This window comes from Bombus affinis, chromosome 15 (assembly GCF_024516045.1).
Source record: "Bombus affinis isolate iyBomAffi1 chromosome 15, iyBomAffi1.2, whole genome shotgun sequence".
In the NCBI taxonomy this organism is placed as follows: domain Eukaryota; kingdom Metazoa; phylum Arthropoda; class Insecta; order Hymenoptera; family Apidae; genus Bombus; species Bombus affinis.
In genome coordinates, this window is record NC_066358.1 from 7,425,044 (window position 1) to 7,442,207 (window position 17,164).

The 17,164-nt window shown below is 38.0% G+C and overlaps 2 long non-coding RNA genes across 4 annotated transcripts; both read right to left on the bottom strand.

Moving 5' to 3' along the window:
* Positions 1-428: 428 nt before the first annotated feature.
* Positions 429-8,349, bottom strand: LOC126924864 (uncharacterized). Its single transcript, XR_007713726.1, has 7 exons — positions 7,722-8,349; positions 4,988-7,385; positions 3,216-4,898; positions 2,741-3,078; positions 2,520-2,663; positions 2,298-2,435; positions 429-2,207 (listed from the first exon to the last, which is right to left on the bottom strand). It is a non-coding gene; the product is annotated as an uncharacterized LOC126924864 (long non-coding RNA).
* A 23-nt stretch (positions 8,350-8,372) lies between these two features.
* LOC126924865 (uncharacterized) lies at positions 8,373-15,613 on the bottom strand. Of its 3 annotated transcripts, XR_007713729.1 has the most exons (6): positions 15,177-15,613; positions 14,452-14,559; positions 13,434-13,975; positions 10,134-13,285; positions 8,584-10,062; positions 8,373-8,477 (listed from the first exon to the last, which is right to left on the bottom strand). It is a non-coding gene; the product is annotated as an uncharacterized LOC126924865 (long non-coding RNA). The 3 variants fall into 3 exon arrangements; XR_007713727.1 differs by having other exon boundaries at positions 8,584-13,285; XR_007713728.1 differs by having other exon boundaries at positions 8,584-13,285; positions 13,434-13,972; positions 15,177-15,612.
* Between the last annotated feature and the right edge of the window lie 1,551 nt (positions 15,614-17,164).

Consider the following 17,164-nt stretch of genomic DNA (forward strand, 5'->3'; position numbering starts at 1 on the left):
ATTCATCGATTCACGTTGTTTCTTAACTTCTTCTTTCGGAAAATTGCGATACCCATAGATACTATATAGATTCATTGGATTCACACGCAGTTCGTTTTATAGTAGGTAGCTATGTAATGTTAGGTATGTTTTACATATCACTATATGTCTCTTTTTTAATTCTTTTACATATGCTGTCTTTTTCGCATCAATGTGATACAATTATAGAATGTTAACGCATTCATAGAAAATTTAAATACGCAGTAAATTGTCTAATGTAAGGTATTATGATAATGTTACTACTCATAATCTTTAAGAATAACAAAGCTCTGTTCAGTTTTCATTCTCTTAATTATGTTTATAAAAAATGTGAATTTATAGAAATATCCGCAGACTAGCTATAAATAATATTTCTACTTCTACATGTATGTTATAATTTAATAGAAGAATTTCATTATGCGCGATATCGACATAATCCACTGTTTAAATATTAAGTTTGCAGAAATTATTTGTAATATAAACAATTTTTCATTGTTCTCGATGAAAATCAAAGAGTAGAACGTGAAGATATATTCAATAAAAAGAAATGGTAGATTGACGTACTACTCGTCTTTCGATTTTGCGTTTTTCGTCGAGCAGGTGCGTATCGACGTTATGTTAATGGGCATTCAGAAGATTTTGGTTAACCATATGCTATCCAACGAGGGTGGAGTGAGGCCAGAAATACTAATAGAAGCCGTTCGCAGAAGCAAGCTTGAATAAACGGTGCCCCGTCCAGCGAGGTCTAATCATTTCTGGGCGCCTAAGAAACGCTGGAACGGAAGCCAATTTGTAAATTGCCTCGATAAACCACCAAACCGATGCTGAATTTGTGGCTGAACGGCTCTCCACTCAGCTTCCAGCTGATGGTTATATCGAGAATCTCTTCTTATTGCATCGTTTTCCTGTAATTATAGGGTTTTCTGTATTCTAGTTGCTGGTACTAAGACCTAATGTTGTCTTTTTACATATTTATTCCCTTCTCAATAATTTCAATACAAACAAATTCCTTTTCAACTAAACGTTTTTATGGAAAAAGTTCATTTTTATTAATTTTTTTTTTCTTCTCTCAGTAAATGTAATTCTTCCAGTTAATTATATTATAGTAATCCCTGATAAGCACAATCCTGCAGTTTATTATGTTAATATTAACTTTTACCAAGTTACAAACTGACATAATGGAGAAGAATGAAACATCGCTAGTTTCCAATTTTTATTGTCTGTCTTAGACAGTTTCCAGACTAAACTCAGCTTTTGCTAACTGTCTTCACGCTCAATGTTTAAATTTGATGCATTTCACAACGAATCTCAAGACGTGCTGTTCTGCGAATGCAGGCACGATCAGGCGATAAAAATCAAGTTATCTCGGTGTTCCGCGACGATCAGCCGCGTAACGCATGCGCTGACGCCATTAGAATATCGTGGCCACATACCGGGACCCAAAAACGAATGCCAGCCAAGGGAAAAGGGGTGACAGGGCCGACCGAAATGGAAGGGGTTAGCAGGATCGCCGGCGCCTTTGACCGGGAACCCCGTGGCGCGCGACATGCCTCGTCTGACCGCCATTTAGCGTGAACCTGTCTCCAGTGCAAACCACTCCGCTCTCGAAACTGGCCGTTTCGTTTTCAAAAACGAAATGTTTCACCCGGTGACAAATACTTTTCGCCATGGCAAACAAAATTGAAGATGTTATGTACTGAGAGAAAAAGAAAGGTTGATGTTTACAAGATGTTGTGAATTCTTCAGATAATGAGTAATGAAGATACTAGGAGAGACACTGATGATGATAGCCTCGCGAGATATACACTTACTTACGTGTAAAATTGGAACGCCTAATTTTTAAAATTCTATGGAGAGTTGGGACAGCTGCTGCAATAAGAAAGCAGTTCCATTGTACAGTAATTTAATTAAACCAGCTCAAAATCGATCAAACTCAAATCACTTGTAAATATAAACCCTAATAACTATCTTTTTTTTTCTAAGATACAATCTAAATATTGAAACTACTTTCTTATGGCTGCAAGTCGTTTAATTGTAATCGATTGTTGTTAAATAACCTTAGTATGTACTTACTGTTTGGACGAAAGTGTTGAATTGTGGATGTTCAAAAGTAAAATGGAAGGATTAATGTTGTTGAGGTGTTATGGGTTCTTTAGATGTTAAACATACGTAGGAGACACTGGAAGACACTGATGAATGAAAAGAAAAAGGTAATTAGACCATTACTTTTTATATTTTTAATTAGCGTGTTAAAATTAATTACCATTGAGGAAACTTACTATTTGTATAAAAGTATTAAATTATAGACGTTCAAAGATAAAGTAGAAGGGCTGATATTGTTGAGAAATTATGAATTCTTTGGATAATAAGCGTAGGAGACACTGGGAAACATTGGTGATAATTATCGGAAGAAATACCTGTTTATATAACCATAAAATTAGACAATCATTTTTTTAATATCCTATTAATACACGTTGATTAATATTTAAAAAAGAACTTACTCTTTGTATGAACGTTGCGTTGCAATTATTTATGATTACGAGAGAAAGTTGACGTTCTTGGAATGTCGTCAATTGTTTGGTTAGAATACGAGTCGCTAGTAATAATTGCTCCATACAACATCTAATTACTAATCAATCAAATTACTAATCAATCAAACTATTTTATAACTGTTCTATAAAAAATTAAGGTCAATCATTGCTTTAAAAAACGTATTACTTACTATTTTCATGATGAGATTAATTGCGACTGCAAATGCAGCAAATATTATATTATTTCATATAACGCTATCACAGATGGCGTTACAATAAACGCGCGAAAAGCATCCATAATTGAATAATTATATTAAACACAATCGTGTATTATTTCTTTAATCTTAAAAGATAAAGAAATAATTATGAGTCGGTGTTACTTCGGAGTTTAAATAAATAAAAAAGATAGAAATACACATAACCGAGTCCATTTATTGAACCACTTAACATGATTCAATAAAAGATTAATTTTAATTTACTTACTTTTAATATTATTTACTTTATCACTTTCATCACGTGTAATATAAAACTGTGAACAAAATAAAATAATATAAAAATTAGTAGATATGCCAACGATACCACTTGAGAGTTAATAGCATTGGTATTAAAATATTTGTCCAAATAAATTACACTTACAGAGTCATTTAAAATTTAACATTTATATACCTAAACAATCTAACGAGTAAAACTATGCGACGTCTTCTTGGTTGGCAAAGCGGTGCCAGGATGCTACTCCATTCCACCCACGCGAAGTCGTGGTCTGATCCCGTGGTCGAAATTTCTGTGTGTTTGTCGAGCGGCGGTAGTAGGTCCCGGAGTTATGTTACGGCTGGCCATAAACGAAATGAGAAAACTGTCCGGCCGCCGTTGAAAAATCTCCGCGGAATACAAATGCTTGATTTTTTCGGGCGGCGCTCGCTTTTGGTCGGCCGCGCCTACGATGCTTTTTTCGGCCCCCGGCCGAACGTTTCACCTTCGACAAATGGCACGCTGATCGTAATTCCAGAACACGATGATAATAATAATAATCGAAATTTTGTCGGTCATAGCTCAGATCCATGATTAATTCAATCCCATTAACAGATAATATTATTGTTACCAATATTATCAACTCGATCAATTTGATCAAGTTCATCAACTTTATCAAATAATTCAAATTATACAAACGAAATAATCTACCATTAACACCAGAACTAGTAAAGTCATTAAAATGACGGATTATAAGGTTCTACATTTCGTTTCCATAGCATCAAATTGTTGTAGTGATACGAAAGTACTACTAAGTATTACGAAATTTAATATATTTGGGCCTAATTAAATTGTGCATGAATGCTATAATAAATACAATGATATGCCAATACCTTCTGTAGCCACTGTATAATAGAATCACCGAACCAAATATATTGTATATTTCAATGCATATTGTAAATCAGTAGTTCTAGTGTCAAATCAGTACAACACAGAAATTCGCCCACTCAAATCGTCAAGAAACACCAAGTTGTCATCGTATACCTCGACTGGCTCTCCATCAAATCTCTCCATGAAGTATGTCGAGCGTTTCCAAATTAACCAATAAATTAACGAAAGTCGGAGAGACAGTCGGTCTTGACCAGTCGATCGGTGGCTTTTCTTTCGATTCATGGCTCGCAATTAATCTCGATCTTGTTCCCGTAGCATGCTGCCGTGGGCCTGCACGGTCGTTAATTCGGCGCTGACGAAGGCACCCGATGTGATGGTGGGGCTGGACGGGTAACAGAGGAGGGGAGCTGGGGCCCGCTTTCGGAGCCCCGTTCCGCTTGTAAGAAGCGAACACGATGACATTCGTACCAGGGCCCGAGAAAACGAGTCGGGATACATGGAAGCCTACACGAGCGAACGGACGATTCGGAATCAGATGTTATCTTTGACGAGGGCTGCCGCTGGTGGGGAGAAGCCGGGGCCCTTTCTCGGTGCCCCGCGCCAAGATACGGATCTCCTTGGCGCCACCGTCTCCCGGGCCCTTCGCCACGGGGCCACGCAAGTAGCGATGGCCACCTCTGTTCTTCTATTTTTTGACCTCGCGAACTTTCGTGCGGTTTAATTGCGCCTCGGCTCGGTTACTTGCCTCCTGATTGTCTGCCGGTGCTAGTGATAAAGTAATCTTTCTAATTTTTGTTCCTTTTATCGTTTTTTATAATTTTGATGATATCGTTTGACTCTTGATTCAAATCTAATTTCGTCTTTCAATCCCTTTTCGCTGAAGTAGTATTTTTATTGAGAACAATTTTAATGTTTGAATTAATGAATGGTTGTATGATGCATGGAAAACATTGACGAGTATGTTAGAAATCTTTTAAATGTCTTAACAACCTAAAACAATGAAGAAGTGTGGCTTAAACATAAATGGTCCATTTTATTCATGGAACGTGAGAAGGTATGCTCGCCTATATTATGCTTACCTTATGATTAACCCTGCTACATTCTTTAGATCTCTTTCGATCTAACTATGTTCTTCCATTCCTTAATAGTAATAATTTCTTTCAACGTTTCTTGTCCACCTTCCAACAACAAAGACAGTTTCACAAAGAATCATACATCCACACGATCTCCACCTCTCCGAAAGTTGGCACTTGCGCATTCCTTGTTTCCTTTCTTCACAGTCTCGTAGCATCCATAAACCAGCATTTCCCACATTCCACTAACGAACGTTGGAAAACAAAAAAAGAGTCTGGCTGATCACACCAGGTGATTCGTGGCCTCTTCAGTCCATCACTACGACAACGTGGGCTGCTGTTGGAACCTCGAAATGCTGGCTTTCGAGGGCCCTAAACGCGGTTTAAACGTAACCGATACCCCAGCGGGGGTCCCAGCACCGGTCCTCTTTGCGTCCGCCATCGAAAATTCGTTTTGACGATTGACAACGGCACCGAACGAACGATGAGGAACGGCCGGTCAAACGAACGAAACCACCGGTTTTCCTTTACCCAGGCCCTCGCGTTCATTATCGTGGGCACGCGTGTCTACTGTGCCTTGGATGATCCTCCTCGTATCGAGGGATCGATCGAAGCCGGATATGTCCGGTTGAATTTACCGAGGGGACACCGTATTCCAACCGTTATCCTGAAGACGTTACTCCGCCTGGACCGTGAATTATCGTACTCCCGTGTCAAAGAAACGCAGTTAATTTATCGTCCACAAATGGTCTCTCTTGCACAATTCAGGTAATATTAATAATGAAATTTTACAAATCACAAGTCACAAGTTACAAATTACCGGTATTAACAAATACCTTTGCATTATAAAAAGAAAGGAAACTTCACAAGTAGATTTTATAAATTATAACTCCATTGATTATCCTATATTTCCCGAAAAATTATAAAATCATAAAAGAGTAATCTATAAGCTATAACTTATAACTTGTCGGCTTATTGACATTATTAGTTAGGCAAATACCGTGCAAAAGAGACCGGAGTCGTTGTTTTTCGTGATGCTCAGCCAGATGGCGGTTCCTCCTTGACACGAAATCTACGGTGAAATAAAGATGAGAAATTGGTTTATTTGCTTTTGCAAATAAAGTGATTTTTATACAAAAATTGATATTTTTACTACATTTTCAACGTTACGATAGATTAATGTTCCTCTGTTGTTAATTTGTTACCTTTTGCCTTGCCTCTTTGCCTTGCCCTTATCTTTTTTTGTAACTGGACTAAAATTCTAAGCAATTTAAATTTAAGTCGAAATAAAAAGTGTACCTGCGTTAATAAAGTTCCATGTTTATTCCTAACGAATAGTTAACACTTTATAGAATCTATATGAACTTTTAGAATGTGACTAGAAACACATATCTCAATCGTTTTAACATCCTCATATTAGACAGACACAGTTAAAAATTGGGAAACACGAGAGAAGTTGAAAAGGCAAAGGACACTTCAGAAATCGAGCCCACAGTTGAAAGCTCGAGCAGACGAGATTTTAATAAACGCATCTAACGCTGCGTCATTTCGAACAATAGAAAATTGCACGTACGGTATGCATCGGCATGGTTGAGCAGATACAGCGTATAATTTAGTAACAGGGGCCGGGGGTTCCATGCAAATATCGAGAACAATGAAACGACGAGGCTCGCATTAATTAAGTCGTAAGCAGAATAGGAGACGTTCTTCGATTCGTTGATCGAGCGTCGTCGTCGCTCGACTACGACTCGCGAGGAGAGCCGAGTTAATTGGCTCTCTAACCAAATAATTGACAGTAAGTAGGAAATGAGAAGTTATTCCTCGTAGGAGTTGTTTGTCGTCTCCCACTTTTCTTTGCCCGTCGCTATCGCGAATCGACTTCGGCGAATTAACGAGCGAACGTCGTAATTAACCACTGTCAGGGAATCAGACCCCCCTCTTCTCCTTCGATGTTGAAACTTCTTAGAATTCATCGAGTTCAACCTCGATCGTAATAGTGTCGTTCAATGAATATTAGACGGTTCTTAGATCTCCAACTATGCTCAACTATGCTCCACTCTATGCCTTTCTTTACGAAGATTATCTTTTATCGAGATAAACCATTCATTCGGAGAAGAGAGACTTGACCGCGTGAAAAACAGGATTTACAGGGACCGATAATTGGTAAATAATCTCTTCAAACTTATCCTATACCAAAATGATTATCATCTACAACAGAAATTGTCGCAATAAGCTTATCGTTACCACAAAGGATTTTCCTAGTACCCGATGAATGGACTCTCTCTAGCATAGCAACATCCTTTAGCGTAATCCTGCTAAACTAGACTTACGATCAACGATCCTAAGTCCCTCAGAGTTACTGAATCGCGCCCAATTGTCATAAAGCTATTGTCCCAATGTGTACCTGAAATGTTCTTTCTTTTAAAATGGACCCCACTCCAATACAAATGCAATTATGTATTAAACTAAATGATATGACACATTTTTAAATAAAATCTTAATTTGTTTTAAACATGACTCAATACACTTTTTGAACAACTATCTAAAGTTCACTATTTCAAATTTGTAAGAATCGTCATTCCTAAATTAAAAAATTCCTCTAATGTATCTAACAACAGTATTGGCCCATCGAATTTAATCCTCGGAGGAGTAACATCTCCCATATGTACCACCTTAATTTTTATGTTTCTTTAATAAATTATATATTTACAAGCTCTGAGATAGAGAAATGGAAGGGTACCTATAATAATTGAGGGGAGAACAAGCGACGGTCGTAATGGTCATGGAAAGGAGAGGCTGGCGCCGTCGAAGATGACCAGGAAAACGCCCAGTCTAGGCAAGATGACGTTGTAAATATTTTCTGTCATCGGTCGGCTCTGTGTCAGGGCCCGGAGTCTTGTCTTCGCTTTAATAAAGGTACTGGCAGCATGGGTACCTCTTTGGAAAGTGCGTCACCTGAGCCTGGTATCGGACACTGATGGTGCGGATAGCGGCGCTTTGTGTCCTTCGTGTACCCCTCTCAGCCGAAAAGATCACCGCTCTCAAAAGACCTGCCCTCGCCATTCATCACTTCCGCCGCGCTTTCGGCCCCGGGAGCAGCGAAAAAGTCAATCTGCAGATTCTCCGTCTTGGACATTGCTTGATTGTCGAAGAACAAATAAAAAAAGCTATGGAAATTGTAACCGAGTTTTTCGATGTACAGTGGCTTAAAAAAGTATTTGGACACTTACCTTAGTAAACGTTCATGTATATACTGTATGTCTTATAAAAAATATTTTGAAATTTCATTAGTGCTGTATACAATCGCCCCAAAAAGTAAGTTAATGTTGCCATTAAAAGTTTACTTCCCTTTAAAAGTCTGTACTTCAAAATGTGAGGTATCCTAACAAGTGTTAGGATACCTTTGTGAGTTAGTGCTCAGGAATTTTTCTTATCAACGCTAATAAGCTGCTCGTTATTAGTGATGAAATCATGGCCATTTTTACAGACGATTCTCCTTAAAGAAGATTCTACTTTACTACGGATTCTATTATAAGGCTTCGTAACATTCGAAGCTTTCAATTGCAAAACTTTTCCCAGTAACTATGGACTATGGTGGTTACCTTCGAGAGGAATTTCTTCGCCAATAGAACCTGCAAAGGTCTAGTAGCATACGGTTAACGCTTCTAATTGCAAAACACGGTGCTACTCTTCCTTAACATGCATCGAAAGTGAGAGTCGTAGCTCTTCGGGACGTAAATTCGCTCATTTGTACTTGCAACACTCGGCGCAAGATCGCTGGCGTAAAAGGCGCGCTCGCGCCATTCCGAATGTCCGGCGTCCTTTATATCGAGGCGGCAGAAAAGGTAATTTGCAGATTCCAGCGAACAGGTTTCAACCGAACACACAGTCGGGGTGCTAATTTGTCCCGACGCGGAGATAAGGATCTGGCAAAAAGGTTCAGCACAAAACGAAGCAATTAAAATGATAATGCGACCAGACGGGGACATCTTTTATTAGCGACCTAGCGCAACTCTATGAAGACCATTCGCCAACTTCATGATGAAATCTAAATCATAAACCAAGTACCTGATCTAACAATTAAATTTATATCGTTGTTTGAACCAACGAGTTGATAAATCATCTTTGCGTTCCATAATCCATACGTCTTCTAAAATTCCTCATCGAATACTACAGTGGCATATCTTCTAAAACACGACTGTTAGTTCTTATCCATGTAAGAATTATCTTCCTCGATTTTTCGTTTCTGAACTTCCTCCAAACAATTCAAAAGCCCATTTACATATTCAATCGATTCATTGCCAGGATTCTTCAGCTTTCCAGCGCCGATACGTCACGTCCCAGTTCCAGAAGGTTCGTCAGACATGCCCGGTCCTCGTCGGCCAAAGGAGGTAAGACAGAGAAACGTTTACCTGGCTGACGACGGCGGCGACGCCTTTGTCTCAGGGACCCCGGAGATAATTAAAAACCGAGTAAAGCGGACAGAACGCGCAGCAGTCGGTAAATCCACTTGGAAAGGGACACAGAAGGGAGAAGATCGTATCTTGAATTTACACCCATCAACCGCCACCTTGTTCCAGCCACCTTCATCCATCTACTTGTGTGTAACCAGTCGCCGGATCCTTGGTCCTCGATGATGGCCAACGATACGCCGTTGCTCGACGCTGTAAAACCCGATGTTCGACAGGAGTTCGGCCATCGGGCTACACGTAAATATCCGGCGTGGAACGTGGATCTACCGGTACATCATCCAGCCTCCTTTCTTTCCGCCTGATCGCTGGTATTTGACGGCAAACGCGTTTTTTCCTTCGTCGAGATCTTTCTCAGCGATTCCTTACTGCCGCGTTCCTTCTTGCCTCTGGATACTTTACGGAGTGTCGCGTGAAAATTGAAATTCGAGATCTGGAAAGGCTCTCGATCTTGGCCCGTGCACCGGTGTGACGAGTTTATTAAAATGTTTGCTCGTTAAGACACCAGATGGAAGTTGGTACCAGGGACTTGTTCTTTCATCCAAGATCAACGTCTTCCAGGTTTTGCCCGATCAGTTTAACAGGTTGTTCGGGATTCTTCGAACTGGTAAACTGGAACAGGATGAAACAAAAGCAACTGAAGACGTACAATTTAAAATTATGGACCACTGTTACCACTGTACCTCTGAGCTTCTTATATCGTTCGTAGTAGTCGTTTTTCAAGAGTCGTTTATATTCTTCGAAGTCATGAAAACGTATCGCGACAAAGAATAAAGTTGTAACTTAATTAATTATGAAACATTTGATGCTTTTAAAAGTTAAGGTACATGACTAGATCCAGATTCTCAAAATCTTGACGTACACAACTATAATTTTCAACTTATCATAAATAAATTACATTTCTCTATGATAGCTTTTCGTTTCTTGGGCGATGTGTAAACTAGGAGCAGATTGAAATTACAAGTGAAACAAACAGTGGCAGATTAAAAGGGCCGTAACACCGTAGAGTCGAAGGAAACGTCGAGGAAAGCCAATGTGACTTTTCCTCCGGAAGTTTCGACATGATGGTTTCGCTGCAGTGGCTTATGGTTGAGCCGATGTTATTTGTCATTAGAAGAGGACGGCGAGCTTCATTATCCGAATAATTAAAGCTTATTATATGATGTAGCGGCGCTCGTTATCTAACCGGTTTCGTCGATGCGCGTCACAGATAAACTTATCTGTCGTGTAGGAGCGCTTGTAACGAATCAATTATATTACTTATGTAAGCGAGCGCGCGGTTTCGCGCGCTCCGCCACTTATCGCGGCGAAACTAGCGCTGAAACGTTTTATGCTGTCCTGATAAGCGACCGTTAGTATTATAATGCGCGGAAAAGGCGATCTACGGCGGTCGATCCTTGTCTGTTGGTGGTCTCGTGCCCTCCGTTCTGCTCGGTTGTCAGCACTGCTGGATGGAGATGAAGAATCTCCGTGATAAACCATTATCTGCATACGACATTAATAATACGAAGATAAATTGTATATATCTTGTGAAGAATTGGAATTTATCTTCCATAATTAAATTAAGATCTAAATTTCTCCAATTTAATGGCTAGAACTATTTAGACAGGGTTATTTGACTCGGAAGGATGTTTGAGTCGGACTAAATAATCCGCTATGTAATTCAGTAAAATCGGTCATGAACAATTTTTAAACTTGAAAATGGATTACATATTTAACTCCTAATTAATGGTTTGATAAAACAGTGAAGTATATTATATACATTGACAACTCGATAGCTATATATTTTCAGGACGTTGAAGCTTAGGTGACTCAAATAACTCTATTATGCTATATACTCCTAGATGTAGTTACTCTAAAACGGTACATAAAAGGTAGGAAAAGAGAAGACATTCCGTATTCTCCATACACTACAGACAGCAAAGTTGCTGAAGTAAGGTACACCGTGCTGAATAACAAAATCGTGTATATACAAACGATCTTCTGTCTATTTCGAGAGACACATCAGTCAGCATGCCGAAAGATGGTCTTCCAAGGATTAGCCTCGGTCGCGGGATTCGGCCCGAAAACCGCGAGCTGCAGTCTAGCAAAACTGTTGGACCGGTTTTTTCCTCCTCCGTCCCCGAGATGATCGTCTGGAGGTATTCAGCCAATTCCCATTTCGCGTCGCCATGCATTTATGCCTGAATACAAAGTGCGAGAGGAGGTTCCCTAAAAAAAAAGAAAAGAAGAAGTGAGACAGCGAAGAAAACGACGAGTCGGAAGAAGGAGGAAAAAGGATAGAAGGAAGGGAAAAGGGAAACCGTTGGATTCTCCGTAAATCTTCCATGCGTGTAACTCTTCTGACGAGGAAGCCACGGCGCTCTCGTTGCGCGGAGCGGCCGGAGTTGTTTATGCTTTCCTGTGCAGCGCTTTCTGAAATATGCAAATCGCGAATTCGCATAATGGCGTTATCGCAGTAGGATGCCGCCGTCGGCGACGACGTCGAGATAGCTGAATCCGAGCGGGTCGAGCTCTTTCTTGACATCAAACGGCCACCGCCGGCTCGCCAGCCCCATTGATTTGTCCCTGAGAAGAAACATCTCAGCGGGCTTTTCGTACAGCCGCGATAAATATATGATCTGCGAATCCGCCGAGTGATCGCTATGACTCACGACGATTCGACCACGAGGAATACCAAGTCGTTCGAACTGTGAGGTCGATCGCTCCGGCTCCGTTACTCGACGAGACGTTCGTGGATGGCTTTCTGTATTAGCCCTGCTACGTCCTTTGAGTCATTTATGATCCAATCACATTCTTTTATCATCAAAAAATTCGTAATTTTATAGATTTATAAATAGCGATGAGACTTAAATTTTTTAATAGATAAAAGTTTGTCTTCGTCCTGCACTCGGTATTTCTCCATAGACATATGTATCTATAACTTTTCGTTTGTCAATGTACATGATATATTCTACTGTTTATCATGCCTCTAATAACGTTTTCAAATGTAGATCCGTTAAAAATAGTTCATAATTGAATTTAGCGAATTACGAAGCAAATTACTTAACTCAAGTATTCTTCTGACGTCCAATACATGTCATTTCTTGTTCCAACAGCATGTTAGGGTATTCCTCAACACATTCAATATCCCCTCGTTGAAACGAGATTAAAATTAGTACGTAAAGAGAAAAGATTCTTCCGGTTTAACGACATCTCTTCTCCGACTATCTTTTAACTGATAAGTCGGTATCATTTGTAATCAACTTATACAGAATTAAACCCTAATGAATTACATTTAAGATAAGCTAGTAAGCTAATTGTATGTTTTGAACCTCTCGCAATATTATCCTTTTTTTTTCATTTGCAAATTGCTCCATGGTGAACATTGCTGTTTCGTGGTGTTGTTGACCTTCTTTTTCCAAGTACCTGGAATCCACCTCTTCTCGCAACGATCTAAACTGCAGAAAATTATATCGATCCGTGTCACGCAAGCCTTAAAATGTCGCGTTTCACTCGCATGTAGTCAGTCTACCGGCGGCAGCCTCGGTGGTCTTGCATTTACAAAACGGCCAGACGAAATGAATGAATTATTCAGTTTCGTATAAATTAACTTAATCATCTTTTTACAAATAAACGATGATGGCGGCATATTAATACAAAGAAAATTTCGATAAGCAATCTAAAAAAACTGACGATTCATAGAAAAATAATCGTTCGCATTAAATACTCGTAAACTTCGAATGTATCACTATATTAAATAAATGAATGTTTCTTTTGTTCTCGATATTAAACAGAAAATAAGGATTCAATTTTAGACGTAATACATCATCGTCGTACACCTCTGGCGATCCGTCTACAACATAGAGAAGAACCAAATATGTAGATGATGACAAGATGAATACATCGAATTTCCAGGCAAAAAATAATTGTCCAATTCTACCATAGAGAACAACTTTAAAAGCAAAAAGCAAACAAGAACAAAAAGAAAAAGAGACACAAACCTGTACTCATTATGCTCGTTCGATTCAAGCGGTTAGACCCGACTCATTTATTTCAGGCGACGCAGAAACAGGAAAGACCGAGGCAGAAAGAGAGACAGGCGAAGTATCAGGACGGAAGAAGGAGCGACGCGCGCTGAAACGTATCCGCGGTTTATTATTATTTTATTCGGATGTTCTTCGTCGCGTTATACCCCATAACCCACCCTCTTCCCTACACCTTTTCCTGTGGCACCGTCGCAACGCCACCCCCTTCCCTGCCACAGAACCACCACCATACTTCTCTGATTCTCCCCCACCGCGAAGAGAGAGGAGAGACCACCCCTCGGTGTTCCACGCTCGCTTCGTAGCAGTCAAGTCGTAATCCCCCTTCACAAGGTCCTTAACAGGCAAGGCAGGGCCCGGCCGAGTACGCGACAGGGACGTTAAAATTTAAGGTTTCCGTCGACACGTTGCGACCCATAAATTTCCTCGCTCGAAGCCGTCGCTCTTTCCTTCGGCCACGCTTGACAAATTATACCAGCGGCATCCCCGCGAAAACTCTGCTGGAAATCACTTTGCCGCTTACTTTTATCGAGATCGATTGAAAAAATAAAACGCACGTGAGTGAATAATCGATTGAACGGATCGTACACTATCATTTTACCTAAATTAGCTTCTAACATATTTAACATTTTTACGCGGTACAGTGTTATAGTAGTTCGTCTTTTAATCTCCTGACGAGGCTAACTGCAATGTTAGCACAATGTTAAAAATGTTTTCTTAATGGACATGGCTCTCGTCCAGAAGCCTCAAACTGTGTTAAACGCGGCAGTGTTAAGTATAACACTGCACAGTGTAACAATGTCAAGTTTAATAACCCAGACTATGAAAATGATATGAATCTGGATACACCCTAAAACATAATAAAATCACTTTTTAAATGTTACACTGTTAAGAAATATTAGCAGATTATAGCTCATTTTAAAATATCAATCATCGTAAAAAATAACTGATACAAGAGTTATATAATTATACATACCTCTGAATATTCTATAACCAACATTTTGCGATAATAACATTTTCTTAAAATCCTCAGTAGTCCTGAATAATCATCTTATCCTATTTCACAGGACAATTAAAGATACATCTACAAAAACGATTCGCTTTATAATATATCTCATCTAATCAACGTCTTCTGAGAATGAAAACTTTCAAATAAAGCCAAATTCAAAGAAACGACTTTTGATCAACTTTTGAATGAAAATCGATCACATGGATCGATTGAATGTAATTGCATCGGTGGCGCTTTCTGCGATCGATACAACTTTAATGTCAATTTTGTTAGGTTATGTGGTTCGAATGACAAAAACGTATGACATAGCAAGTGTTTTAGAATACTAAATGATCGTAATGGTTTAAAGAAGAGATTTAGAGAGATCTTCTTTCTGGTTCTTTCCCTTTTTTGATGTATATCGAGTTCGCGAATGTCTAGACGATGAATTTATATTCAGACAATGTCTCCTCTAGAACACAATCCATTTCAGAAAGTGACTTTAAGAAGATGCTTCATTTTTTTATATTTGAAACGTGTTTTTATGTTTCGTGTGATAGGAATTCGTTTAATACATGATGCATTCTACGATCAGAAAAGTGATTCTACTTAAATTCTAAAATAATTCTACTGAACGAAACTTCATATCCATTATATTTTTAATTTTCTTACAATTTGGACTTCTTTGATGTTTAATACAGAATAAGCCTTACCTGATTAACAGAAATATCATGAAAAATGTTTGAATATTGCTTTCAATTTTATAAAATGTGTCCAATAGTTTACTCGGAAATGTCATATTTCGCTAACAGCGCTACCATTGGTTGATTCAGGCCCTGAACTCTATTATGAAAAATGATGAGTTTTGTTATTAAAAATCTTATTATAAGAAAAATTCATAAAAAGTTTTAAAAACAAAATATGTACATTCCAATCGTCAACTAGAATATTACAGTCTCTTTTAAATTCAAAATATTAAATTTTGAATTTTAAATGTCAGTAGATGGCGCCACTAGATGTTCATTTATTAACCGCCAAAATTGTATTTCCGGTTATAACAGTCGAGTCCATCGTCGTAATTTTCGCTAAATTACATTTTAATTGTGTCCATAATTACAATTTAAACGCGAATCAAGTGATAAACAAATTGTTTAATAAAAAAGTATTCATATTTAGAACAGTGTCACGTTTTTAACGATGTTTCGTTGCGTTATAACTAAAATAGAAATGAAGCACTTTGACATGATTTGAAAAGACTGTGTAACTCAGCAACATCAGAACATCAAATTAAAGGTATTTTAGATTCTATATTTATTATATATTTTTATGACTTTCATATAACGGCAAGATGTTTTTTATTATGTCACTTTTATATATTTTCATTGCATAAATATGTAACTTTATATATGTTATATATATGTGTGAAATTTTGAAAAACTAAAGTAATTTGCAATCTTTTATACACGAAGTTTTTTAAGATTTCATAAAAGTTATATTTAATATAGCTTTATCATTTATTTAAAAAATGCTAAAGCGGCAGGTGCTGCAACCTACTGCTCTATCGTTAAATAAAAAAGGCCACCTAACCATCTAATTACCGACAGTTGATAATTGACGCTCGTTTCAAAATTTGAAAAATTCTTAATTTCAAATATTTAAATTTAAATAATCATTATATAAATTTTATATGTATAATTTTTTTATTTTGCAGTTTTGAATAAATAAGCATTTATTGAATTACTACAAAGTTTCGTAACAAGAAAAACAACATAGCCATTTATTCTCAACCATTTATTTTTTTCTTTTTTTCTCTGTATTACTAGAATGTTAAACAAAACAGTCTGTTCCCTAGTTGCATAAATTTCAGCACGGAAAATAGTTCGAAAATGTTGCAACTAACAAATACCAAAGACTTATAAAAAACCGTTCGTTCACGACTTCTGTCGATCAAAGATTTTGAGCAATCATCGGGACGAATTTTTTATCGTGTCAAAATGTGACATATAGTATAATCGATATTGAAATGTGGTTTGACCACATGCAAAAATTATCGTTCGAGTTTTAACAAATTGTGCAATATAAAGAACAAAGTGCGCGCTACCCATTCTTCTCTTTCAAATACATCCTTTTTTCGGCATTAATACATACATTTATTGCTCTCTTCATCTGTATGGACACAACTGTCTCCACATTTTGCAGTTTTTGGGAAACAGATTCTCGAAAGAAATTCTCAAGTTGCATTGTACATTATGATTATAGATCCATGAAACGAAATATGTCAACACTATGTTGATCAATGACGTCATATAAATCAAAACTAAAAATTTCAATATTAACATAACTTCAAGGTTATAACTTAAACATATAGTAGCTCGAAAGTATTCGAACATTTATAAAAACATTTTATGTTCTGTAAGTGCTCAAATATTTTTATATTCCACTGTATATGACGGATATATAATCAACACAGCATTTCCATTCAAAGATACAGAGAGATCTGACAAATCCAGTTAAAAAAATAGATGAGAGAGAATTTCTATTCCAGAATCTTGACCCAGTAAACTATCCCCATCTAATGAAATCATTTCATGCTTAACCTTTAATTTGTCACGAGGCCTCGCGAAGATTTTGTTTGATTCATTTCTTCTTCCGTAACAAAGTAGTATACGAAATATGCTCTGATCCTATCGTGTACTCCATT